The following is a 13608-nucleotide window of genomic DNA, read 5'->3' on the forward strand; positions in this document are numbered from 1 at the left end:
TAACTAAAACTGAGCAAACTGATTGCATTCTCATTACAGGGATACTGGACAAAGAAGACTGACTAGAGCTATTAGATTAATAATAAATAATGGTAACAAAAAACTTAATATTTGGCCCAAAGTCAGGTTTGTCTGACAGGACCCAAGTAAATTCCTAGAAAACACTACCAAAATCAATTTTACTGTTAATCATTTTAAAAGCTATATATTTGCTTCTTCAGCTTCTGTCATGTGGGCCAGTGGCACAGTCTTATTTGATCTACTACACAGTTTCCCCCTTATGAAAGTTATGTCACCATGTCTCGACCGTTTGAATTACCGTTTTCTATACAAAAATGACAGTGTTGGAACATATATTCCTCTCTCCATACTGCATTCACTAATGAAATGGGTCTGCAGCACAATTTGTTCTAAGAGGTAAGTATTGATTCTGAAGCCATACCAGTTTCAGTATCTCTCACAGAAATTAGAGATGCTTTTAGAGAAAATAGTTTACTATCTCTGCTAGATGTAATCAAGTGGCTAAAGTAAGGGCCATATAATGTAGAGTCTAAAATTCTCTTCTCAATTTCAGCGTGTCATCAAAATAAATTTTTGATTCTAAGCAAATCACTTGGCCTCCCAAATTGTGCAATGCAAATACGTGGAATGTAATAATGCATGATGTACAGTGTTCTGTCTAGTACTGTCCAATTTCACATTCTGGTTTATGCAATCTGGTTTCCACAAGAAACCATATTCTACCCTTCTCTGCACACCAAATCATGTTTAAGACTTCACTTCTACAATAAAAATATTCTCTGTAAAGCACTCTGCCACTCTTTGGTGCATGATCCGCACTATGTCAAATCCCTAAAATCAATAACAAACAGTTTAATTACAATAAGATGGGAGTAGATTGGGTCCTGTTAGGCACATCAATAATAAATCTTCATTCATATTTCCCATCTTCCTGCATGCTGTTCACTATTGTATTGCTGGGTCTTAGAAAGCGTTTTTGACAGCGTTTTTAAAGTACCATAATATTGTGCAAATGCCAAGAATAGATTTCTATTATTAAGCACTCCCTATCATGCCATATATTAATAACATGGGCAGTGTTCTCAGTTTCCTGCCAGGAATCATGACTAGAACACAGATTGTCCCAGTTGGTGCAAGGAAAGATGCTAAAACATATTATAGGTTGGAAAACTGGTTATAATCACTCTTGCCCTATACGGTGCACTTCCTCTAAAAGATACCAATGCTGAGAAATTTGGAAAAGGCAAATAACATACATATAGACTCATTAAAATAGGTTTCATGAAAACAGGGCACTATTGATCTAACTCAGCTGCCAGTAGAGAGAAACCTCAATATCTCGGAAGAAAAATTGAAAAGGTTTTCATAAAGAAAATGCTAGTTAAGAGTCACTTTTTAAAAATCTGTAGTCATTTAACAAACAGAATAATTTACCATTGACCTTGTCCATAAAAGGATAATATTGCCAGGGTTTTAGACCCATGGAATGTATTCAGATTCCTTTTCCACTGGCTGTTCAAACATCATGTTGGAGACGTGGGATACATAAAATCCCTTAAATACTTTAAAATGTATGCCCATTCAATTGAGTTGGTTCCCTACAACACTTTAGACTGCATTTATCTATACTAGAGGAGAATGGACTAGTCAGGTCGTTAATGAAAAAGGCAGGCACGTCGTCACTAATAGGTGGGTTGTTCTCTAACTTTCTGCTGAAACATCGGAATGCACAGTTCAGAAACAAGTCAAATTAAATATTTTAAAAATACTTGCAAACTTCTGGTTGGTAAAGTAAATGTAGTTTTGCCAAATTCCCCATTTCATACCGCATTGAAGTACTTTTTTTCCACCTAGTTTATGGGGCTTGAAATTCCCACAAATATGTGAAGGTTTCAAATGCCCTTAATACACTTTCTTTAAACATGGACAAATCTGTGATTATACTAAGCAGAGAACTGCCTATTAAAGATCTATCTGATCTGCTGATTTTTTTGACAAATTGCTCAAGACTGCCATCATGAAAACATAAGCAAAACATTTCTAAGGAAGAGTCGTCACACTTCATATAAATCGTACATAAAAGAATGTTACTCGTAAAATAGAAACTGCAAAATTGAAAAAATATGTTGATTTATGTTACAGCCCACAAAATGTAGGCAAGAAGGAAAAAACTGTCCGGGCAGCTTGACCTAGATGCAAAACAAACCAGACTGGTTGGCTGGCTTAAATAGCACTGCAAAAAGTACTGGGACTCTACATTTTTACTACTACAAAAATGACTCAAAAATTTAAAAAAGGAATACATAGATCTCTGCAGCAATATAGACATGCACTGAGATGGTTCAAACTTATCAAAAATAGCATTTGAGTGGTAGTCATAAATATAGACAGACATACAATCCCTTTATTATTTTAGTCCCACATTTGAGACAACAATAATATTATAAAACGAACAGTTGACAGGTCCCCCTTGCTTACATCAGAGCACAGGAGCAAAGAAGAACAAAAAGTCATGAAGTCGATGATCTTATTACTATCAATATATCTTTAAAACTACTAATAATTGTTTATTGGATCGTTTCAAAAATTCTAGATTATTAAAGAATACACAAACTTCACCCCCCTGCACATTTCAACAGAAAGTAAGCAACGAGGAGTATCATCAAACTCATTACACCAGATTTCACAAACATTTTGCAGGTAATTTTTCAACATGGAAAAGCATGTAACACAACGCCTATCAATGTTAGGAGTTAGTTTTCCTTCCTTTTCCCTTGGTGGAAAGTGGAGTGGACACCTCCACATTGAATGATAGTGTAGGGGAAGAGATTTCATCATAGTGAAAAATAATTTCTTTGTGGAGGAGGTAGGAAAAGAGTGATCTAAACATGTGCACATCACGGCTTTACTTACTCAGGAGTACATTTTGAGAAGTGGGAGAACCCCAGAAGCCTACAACTGTTATTAGATTTCAAGGCTACTTATTGGATTGTTGGTGGTTCCTCAAAATGTCTCCAAACAAAGAAAGAAACTTACTGGAGTGCATTTCTGATTTTGAGAGTTGGGTGTGTGAATCAAGCCAAAAGTGATTTCCGCACAAGGGAAGCACTTATCTTTCATACAACAATACATTTCTTATTATATAGAGCTTCATTCATTGTTTTGCAGTAACTATCAGGTGAGTTATTATTACTTAGTTCAATTTTAGTCTATTTTCCAACCTCAGAAGAATGGGTGGTGGAATGAGTTCCTGCCAGGATTCGAACCCCTGACCTGCAGATCACCACCTCTCAGAGACACGCTTTTAACTCACCGAGCCATCCCAGTCAGTATGTAAATTAACAGTCAATAATATGGTCTTTGGATCATAGTGCCATCAATGTCCACACCTGCCTGCAAGGAAGATGCAAGTACAGGTGGGGAAGTACTAGGCACAGGCACTAGCCCAGCGTTTAGAGAACGGCTTCAGGGAAATGCAGCGGCCAACATGTGACCCCTGTAATGGCTCATTGAGCTGCTGAGAGGGCAGAACAGTGATTCTGCAGTACTTCGGGTCACTCTGGAAAGAACCCCTTAGCAACCTTTAACAGCCAGCTTCCTGTTGATAAAATGGAATTACCATTTTTTTGGTCTGAGACTTCCTTCTGCTAAGAGAAAGAAATGAAGGAAGTATTCTTCTCTCCGAAAGGAAGGAAGTTCACCTCGTTTAAAATACCAAGCACAGTGCCGACCAAGTACGCCAAAAGCTGCAGGCAGTCACAGTAGTTCACGTTTGACTTTGAACAAGATTAGCGATGGTCAAATGTTTATTCTCACTTTAAAATTATAACTGTATAGGGATTTACATGGCGGTAAAGGAAAACGGAAAATACACTCGCCCAGCATCATACAATACCACCAAGCAGGGAAGACGGGAGCTGTCGGGCATGATCGAGTCAGAATCTTAAACTCCAGATTACATCTCCAATCTTCTCAGCAAAATCACAAAATTCCAGTTTAAGGGCCACTGTACGAAAGTATTCATTATACGCTCCATAAAACCGTCACTATTTTACAACGGTTTCAAGTCGAGCTCACATGAGGTTGCCTATTTTCATCCGTTCACCTGTACTCAATCAGTTCCGCCGGCAAGACGGGTGGGGAGGGGGGGGGGGTTTAGCGGAACATTCGGATATATAATCTAAATACAATTAAAAACGTACCTTCCTTCCACTGCTTCCACCGGGTCACGCGCCACCACCTCAACTCCTGCTGCTCCCGGCCCGCGTTTACTAGGCAGTCTCCCTCCTGCTCCCCTAAGCCAATCTCGATTGGTGCAGGAAAGGCAGACGGCACCCGGCCGGGCGCCTGTAGGCCAGGGAGCCATTTTCTCCATGTAGGCTATGCAGCCTACATCGAGAAAAAGAGAGAGTGCACAACTGAGCATGACTGGTTTGGTCGGCCCTAGGGCCGAACAAACAGTCAGCATTCAAAGACAGTGGGCTAGCAACGCCACCCTGCACTCGACCAGGAACGCCCACCCTCCTGCTCCCAACCAGGCACTTCCGCTTGCTCGCCCTGCGAGAAGCAGAAACATGAAATGGTAGTTTTACCATTTCATGTTTCTGCCTCGCACTGCGAGAAAGCAATGAGGCGACGCCCCACGCCTCAATGAAAGAGCCGCCACTGACTATTTGACAACTCTTAACTTACAGGTCACAGATAACAGACTGAGATGCAAAGGGGGAGCAACAGTACATGAGCACGCATCCCTTGACAATGGCAGACATGCTGAGGGAAGACATTTGGCAACTAAAATGGAAACAATTGTGTCCTTTGAAAGCAAAGGGACTTGAATCATTCAGTGTCGTTGGATTCAACAGTTTTCCAGCATTGCATCTTTCATAAATCAATACTATTTTTAATATTTTCATTATCGAACTAGGGATCTTCTCATTTATAAGTATATTCATGGTACCTACATTTCAACACCTTTGCTTGCATTACATTGGAAATACCAATATCAGCAAACCGGCACTGGAAAAGCAGATTGGCTTTGCCAATGCTTATTAAATATTCTGACTGCACTGAGCGCAGTATAACGAAAAAAAGGCTTGTTTTGTAAAAAACATTGAACAAAATGCTTGCTGTAAGAATTGAACATCTGGCTCATGGTACTTTCCGCGCACTACAAAAAGAAAATACTTCTGAACTTGCACTACGGACTTCGTCAATGTATCTAGGAAAGTCGTTTCATTTAAGTGGGAAAACATATGCTCTCTGCACGGACTGAACGCCCTCTCCCCATTCCAAACTTAAGGCACACAGACGTCTTCCAGCAGAAGTCACGAGGTTCATTCAGCTCAGTCAGACAATGGAGCGTTGCCAAAATGTACAGTTTCCTGCATTTCATCAAATCTAAAATACACAAGGACCCAAATGCGCAGCGGGTGTCTGGTTTGCATCCAGTCCGTCAAAGAGTTTAGCAACAGCACCAGGCTGTTCCCTTGGAAAAAACTTGTACACGCAATTTTCATGTGAAAACTTAAATTAAACAGCTACTGTGAAAAGGTAGTTATGCTGCAAACGCCTGAAAACATCTCAACAGCGTGCTAAGTAAATTATGCAAGTGTTCAGTGACTAATACCTTGCATTAGGGAATTACGCACAGTGTAATGCGTTTTACCAGTGAATGCTCTCAAAATCTCCATGGCATGTGTCCATAGGCAATAAAAAGGATAACCAAACGCTTTCACGTATGGGCGTGCAAATCGAGGTTTGAGCATAAGGAAACAACAATAATAGAAGCTCTTATCAATATTCCCACACATAATGGAGGCACTTTAATGCGCAAATCCAACACCCTCTTTATGCTGGTACAAGTGCATTCCAAAGTTATATTGTGGTATTTACTGAAAGAAAACGGCGCCCCTCTAATGCTGCTGTGTACCAAACATTTTAAAATAGTTTATCCTGGTTTTGCTGTAAAATACCTAATTGGATCTCTATTCTCTCATATGCTTGTTTTTTATTTGATTTTATATAATCTGTATTTCTGTATTGATCTTGCTCTTTTATGTAATACGTCACTTTTAGAAGAAAAAAGTGGAAACAAGGCCATACAGCACCTGCCAAGCTTTTACCACAAGCTTTTTTGTCTTACCTTTAGAAATTGATGGTTAGACAGCCCACACATGTAAGCTAGTCATTTACATTGCTATCTTTTTTTTAAGATTTCGAGCACAGTCTGAATTTGTGAGCTAGCAGATGGGACAACGGAAGTTTTTTTTTGGAAGGGTGGGACAGCAAATTTACTAAAAACGTTCAAAAACTGAACTGAGGTTGTAGTTTATTGATTTATGTCCCGGCAAACTCTCGGAGGCTACTGCAGCAAGTGCATAGACAAAATAGGAATAGCATAACACCATTCATTAAAAGACTCTGAGGCCTGATGAAAAGTATAAAAAGAAACTGTATTTCCCAACAAGATTGTTTTGTTAAATATTACTAAGATTTATAGCCAAATAAAACATTAAAGAAACCCCTGTTTTTGTAAGAGTTACAGATTGAACTACTGGGTGTGTTGTTTAGAAAAAAAGATTACTCCTACCCATCTCGGGGAATTACGAAAATATGAAAAGGCCCGGTGTCTTGCGTGCCTGGTGGGCCGTTTTAAGAGAAATTAATGCAGACAGGGAGTATGACTAAAGAGGGTAAAGACTCATTTATCTTCTGGTGTTCAGACATTAGCAACCATTTAAAATATTCATGCTTCTCACTTAGGGAGGCTTTGGCCTGATTACACAATTTTACAATTGTCGGGCTATGTAATGTTAGCATCTTGGTTAAAAAAGTATGTTATCCATACAATAATATTTTATTTGTTTTGCATTACTCATTTCACTGTGGTTTAATTACTGGAGATCGACAAGTACATATTGAAGAAATTGGCAAATCCCATGAAAACAATGTTGCATTTTTCTGTAGCTGCGAAATGCCAACTTGGTAATCTGACAAAAAAAACTCCTGGAGCCAGACCAAAGAATCTGCAACCCTTACATTTTAGGCACTATCGGTCCATGAAGTAGGGGCCCTTAAAGTTTGGTGGTCCCTTAGGGGTTTTACTTCTTGGTGCCCACCCATTTTCAGAACCAGTGGCTTTAATGTCTGTGACATTGGTTATGGAGACCAGTTTGATCAATAACTGTCTCCTGTTGAACTGTTGCCCCCTTTGCACCAACTAGTACACCCAAGTCACCCCATTAACTGAGAGACCATTACAAAGGCCAGACTCTAATAGCTTATATCATACTTTAATACAATACGTCTGCACCGCTCGTGTCGCTAATGAGGGCTGTAAGCAAAGGTAATGGTAAGAGAACTAAGATCCAAATGTTTTTGGAAGTCATCATGATCTCCTGCGTAGATTAAAATTGTTCAAAGTGCCCAGCGTAGTTATCCAATATGGAGAAGGTGCTATAGGTATGTTTAAGGTCACAGCTCTTCTGCAGAAAGAGCATGAGCCTTCTTTTTTGTGTTGTTTATCATATTAAATGCCATACATTTCCTGTGTATCAATAAAGATCTCTTTGTTTTTTTAATGATATTGGGTCCGCTGTATATATGTACCTTTAGATAGGGATTTCCAAATAGCGATTTTTTTCTTCTGAATTGCTATTTGGTAATCGTCATTTTAAACATAAGAAAGTGTTCTTTTTAGATTAGCAGTTCTTAGTGGGTTGCAAATCAACCTACCTCATGAATATTAACAAGGTAGGTCTCAATTTGCAATACAGTAGGAATTGCCACTATCACAGGGATGGTGGCTTGCTGGGCACAGCAAACCACAATGCCTGTGGTTGCCTTTTAATAAAGCAATTACTTTTTTAAATTGCTAACTGTTTGCCCCTGTTTATTTATTTATTTGTATTTAAGAAGACGCAATGGGCACGTGTACCTCTGCCTCCTCTTAAACTTTTTTTTACGTGTACAAAGTGGAAGGGACCACAAGGGGACACCTTCCTGTCTGGAAAATGGGTAACACTACATGGTTGTAGTTTGCAAAGTATTAATGTTTTGCAGTGGCGTAGCTAGGGTGGGTGGCGGGTGGTGCGGGCTGCCCTGGGCGGCACGAGTTTTGGAGGCAGTGGCCGTCTCGGGCTGCAATAGCAAACCCACCCGCTCCTTAATGCTTTTGCCGCACGGGGCGGCAAGCGGGCAAAACTTGCACCATCATCCCCTCGCTCTTCACTGCAGCCACCACGGAGCGGCAAACACAGGGATCAACACAGGTGACCAGAGGCCTAGCTACACCACTGAAGTTTTGCAAGGAGAATTTGGATGCAAAACATGAATGCATACCATTCCAATTTGATATTTGGAAGGGACGCCCTTTCCAAATACTGAATCGGTATTGGCTCGCAAGTCCAAACTGTGATTTGGTAACGTGTTACCAAATCAAAGTTAAAGGATATCGTTGTGTTGGAGGCGTGCTTACCATTCAAGGCTCCTTGTGTACAGCTGAGGTCCGGGTGCTCCTTTGTACGTTGGGTACTTCGGAGCTGGAATATATATATATATATATACATACGTAGACACAAACATTTATATATATATATATATATATACATATATATACATACTTCTAATACAATATATTAATTGATTTCTAATTATATTGTATTCCAATGTTATATTAATGTCATATTTATTATATATGAATTATTCTATTTTAAATGGATTTAAGATGAAAAATATTTTACAATGTTAGTTATTTAGCTATTTTAATATGCTATTTGAATATTTAGAATTATAAATTACATGTTTATTTTTTTAATAAAGGGCAATAGTTATTCAAACCAAATATGAATGAAAATTTACATTTTATTGTTTAGAAAAATCGTTTAAGCTCTCTTATTGAAATCAATATTGTGCTTATGTTTCCTTTAATTTTAAAATTCTATCTATATCTTTGTAGTCTGTATGTTAGTGCTGTATTTAGTATATTTCTAAATCACAACATTTTGTTGTTGATATTTTTTTAACTTAAAATTACAAGTATTGAAAGTCAATATAATAGCCTAAGTTATTTTACCAAAATATTTTTGTGTCGTAATATTTTGGGAAACAAGATTCTGACATATAGTCCAAACAAGAGACCAATTTCAACCTGGGCTTGCATGTCGCTCACCTCTTAGACTTTCAAAAGCAAACAAAATTCAGCTGGGTGAACCACAGCTGTTCACTTCCTTTAGCCAATCCGACATGCGCCAAGGTCACCTGTCTAGTAGTAGCCCATTGCTCTGTCAATCAAGACTGCACAAGTCATCATCTGACTTTATTATAATGGGCTGTGTGCCATGCACCCTTTGAAGTATAAAGGGTCATGTGCAATGTAGCCTTTTAAGACCTCCTTTTCCCTGACTGCCCTCCCCTAAGATCATTTCACACGCCATTCACCTTTAAAATCTTCCATATCACAGCTAAAAAGTTCCTTTTCACTCCCAGCCTCAGCATCTGAAGAAACTTTAAGCTGTTAGCAGAACCTGAAATGTTGTAAGTGAATCCCTTCTTGCACTTGATAAACTCCCAAACTAAGCTAAATATTGTAAAACATGGATTCTTCTGCTGGATACTCATACTTTGGAACTCTCTCTCACTCTCTCTATCTCTAGATTATGCAGCTCTTCCAAATTCTACTGCCCTTCCACAGTTACCTAACAATTTCTCTTTGATTGTATGGTACTCACCCGCTTGCCTTTAAATAACCACTCGCAGCTTCTGAGGTTTGCTGGCTGCTCTTTGCAATAATAAAGGTCTCTGATATCCTCCTGTTTTTGTATGCAGAAGAGGTTATTGTACTTCTCGTTATCCATAATTAGTTTTTCAAAGTGACTGTGTTCATGTGCAAAAACATCTTTAAACAATAAATACCATATAAATAAGGTAAGTTAAAAGAGCCCCTGAAATCAAAAGTACGGTAATATTACTGCAAACTCCATTTGTATTATCCCCAACACTTAAGGTTTATCTCTCACTCTGACATTGGCACGTGACAATTGTTCCCTAAATTGACTTATTGGCAAGAACATGATCACCCTTAATTGCAGAAGGAGAATGAAAATCAACTTCTATCGAAAAATATTCTCCTAGGTTGGATGTGTACATTGTATTGTGGTTCGACGTGTTCATAATATTTTTCATGAATTACATGACTATGTTGTTAATTCTCTTACCAAAAAAATAAATGTCTTTGTTGATGCCTTGGCAAGAAACCAACCAGTCACTGAACTTTAAAAATAGCCACCACATCAATAAGGAACAGGGTCATTCTCCTCATTCTCTGCAAAGACCCTTACATCATAATGCTGCTAACAAAGTAATATTGTGGGGTAGATCAGTTATGCAGATATGGCGGTAATAATCTGAGGGAAAACTAAATAGTTAAGTGAACCATGAGAGCAACCATTACATTGGTGGTTGTTCCGAAGACTTTAAGGTCCCCAAATTGTGTGTGCAGTGTAATATCAGTATATATGAGTGATATTCTCGTTAACATAGTTTATACTAATAATGGAAACTTGATTTATTGCATCAGTGGTATTGGACAAAGTTCACAGTTTGTGCACTACATGAAGATTGTGATGGGATGACCGTTTGCCTAATTATATCTCAGGAACAATTCTACATCAATTCAAAATTCTGCATAATTTTTGTCACACATTTTTATATTTTATACCATGTCAAATTTTAAGCATTTTATGAAGTTTTCCAAATATATTGTGAAGTCTGTAGAAGCATATTGTAGAGTCCTCACTCACCCTTATTTAACACCCAGTTGAAGTGTACGCCCGCGAATGAAGATATTTAAAGAACAAAAAAAATGTAATGACATGTTAAGAAGATTAATGTGCACAAAGAGGAGTAAGAGGTTATAAAGTTAGTAGAAAGGCAGAGATCATGTAGGGACTCTTGGGGCTTCTACAAACAAAGAAGAGAAATTGGTAGATTTGATGGGTCAAGTCATTGTTCCCTGGTTTTACTAAGGGCACAATTCATAAAGTATGTTGAACAACCACATTGAAATTAGTTGTTCGAAATAGGCAGACTGCTTGCAAGTATAAGATGCCATGTATCCCATCTATATAAGTTGCCAATATCCTCCACCAAAGAAGTTACCCCTGACAAGTACCCAGACCAAAATACATATTGCCCCAGTTTGTACAGTATGGAATAAATCAGCTTAATTGTGTTACAGGCTCAAGAACTGCTAACATGCTGTTCTAGAGACCTCACCCTACAAGAGAAAATGTAATCCCTTGATTAGTAGACATCCACTTCTTGAATCAAGCAATTGCAGTTGCTCCCTGAAGCCCCTGAAGAACCTAGTAGCATACTTGTTTTTCAAGGGAAACACATTCCCAACAACACTGTTGGCTAAAGAGATACCAGAGGCAAAGAGAATGTTCTGTGGCACGTTTTAGATGTTTTGTTAAGGGGAAATGAAGTAACAGCTTTAACCAGCAGTGTGCCTGCACAGCTCTTTGTTTTGAAGGAAGTGGGAAACATGGTACTATCTATAACCTGTAAGACGTTTTAAATGGCTCAGAAATATTTTCATTAAATGAAGTTATTCGGGAAATTTAATCCTTTGATTGTGCTAACTGTTAGTTTTTCCATCACTGTCGGGCAATTTTATAATGTTGTTTTTGCACAAGGCAATTACAGATAATCTTGTTTGCACACTGGTGGGTTAGTGAAAGCTTCAGAGCAAAAATACCTTGCACTACTCAAGTTTCACAACGTCTTTAGTATATTTCGAACAGACTGTATCTTGCTATGTTTTGTCAATTTTTTTGTTCCAGTAAACAATACCTACTACTAATATCAACCATTTTCAGAACCCTTTGTAAGAAATTACTAGTAACGAGAGAAAGGCTGATATGAATTACAATTAGCAGGTAAATGTTTACTTAGTTCATCAGATTCTAAGATGGCACAAAACTAGTTCAGTCGACCTTAGATTTAAATGCGAAAATTTTGATTATTTCATAGGTCTATTCCAATGGTTGAAAAAAAAAATTGTAGACCTGCAACTGATCGTGCTCTAAAGAAAGGTAAAGAAAGGTAAAGAAATGTATTGCCCACGTTAAGGAGATATTGAGCTAACCCATTAATGCAGTCAACGCTCACATTAGAGCAAGCAATATAGTTAATTAATAAGACCTGCTTGTTAGTCTGGTACTACATGGTAGGATTCTAAAAAACAGTGCAGACATGAAGAGCTCCAATGTCATACATTTTAAAGAATATGTTCTCATGAAGCAATTGAAACAATACTCGTAGGATCTAAATGTGTCTGACTATGTAATTCTGTTCTTCTATTTTACCTAATACCATCACACATGACACTTCTGAAGCACACGAAGGACATTCGTACATGCACATCAGAAATGCGCACTCTGTACAATTCTAGTTGTGTATGGTTACCTTATGCAATTATAGATAACATAAGCACCTCTATTAGCTCACAGATCTGATGACATTGAAGGCCTAATTTACAAACACTATCAGAAATTGGATTCCACTGGGCTTCTCATATAGTAAATTTCTAACTTCCATTTAATTCATAGAAATTCTATGAGTATTCCTTAGGAAACTGCCAGTTTCTTATGTTGCCTTGAGTTCTAACATGCATATACATTTACACATTCTGAAATGAAGGGAATTTATGTTTCTGAATGGGAAAATAGTATGCATGTGTGCATTTGCACAGGAGAAAATACTGTTTTCTATTGTGAATCTACTTCTATAACATCTCTACCGATTCTGAGGTTATCATACCCTTCTCACAATTACACAGATTTAGGGCCACTTGCGGCACAGGTGCGGGTTGGTCGTGGACCGCCGCACCAGTGGTCCGACCGCCATATTAGGAGTACGACGGTTGGACCGCAATAGGATTGCCCTAACCACCAGGGATCCGCGATCCCTGGTGGTGGTCTGAGGGCCGCAATATGCTGGCTGTGCCGCTGTGGCACCGTCAAGCATATTACGAGTGTCCTCACATCCACCCTTTTCATGGAGGTGAAACCGCCATAAAAAGGGTGGCAGTGAGGAACCTTAGGGGACACTACAGGCTCCCAAGGTCCCTCAGGGCAATGGGACGCATGCAGGGGGGCACATGGTGTGCCTGTCTGCATGCACCACCTTTCCTGCACGGCATGGACTTTATAGTCTATGCCGTGCAAGAATGGGCTTTGGCGTTCCCATTGTGGTGCCTATTTAATAGGCAATGCTGTGGGAATACCAAAGGACTGCCAGCCGGACCACAAGATATCTCAGAATCTGGCGGGTGACCGGTGGTGAGGTTCGGTGGTGTGGGATCGTGGCGGTGGCGTGGTGGCCCGCTCCCACACCATTAAAATCATTATCAGGCCCTTACTCCTTCCTTTGACAGGAAAGAATCGCTGGCTATATTACTAGTGGGAAGTTACCTACAGAGGTTTGTGAATACCTGCAAACAAAAAGGTGATAGACAGAAGTGTTAGAGGTACAGTTTAATCACTGGGAAGCTATATAAACCCTGGCATGCTTGCAGTGGAAGAG

At 38.9% G+C, this 13608-nt stretch overlaps 1 protein-coding gene across 2 annotated transcripts in view; it reads right to left on the minus strand.

Annotated features, from left to right (window-relative positions):
* PRICKLE2 (prickle planar cell polarity protein 2) overlaps positions 1-13608 on the minus strand; it is a 257614-nt gene that overhangs the window by 218024 nt on the left and 25982 nt on the right. The window lies entirely within an intron of this gene.

This window comes from Lissotriton helveticus, chromosome 9 (assembly GCF_964261635.1).
Source record: "Lissotriton helveticus chromosome 9, aLisHel1.1, whole genome shotgun sequence".
Taxonomy (NCBI): domain Eukaryota; kingdom Metazoa; phylum Chordata; class Amphibia; order Caudata; family Salamandridae; genus Lissotriton; species Lissotriton helveticus.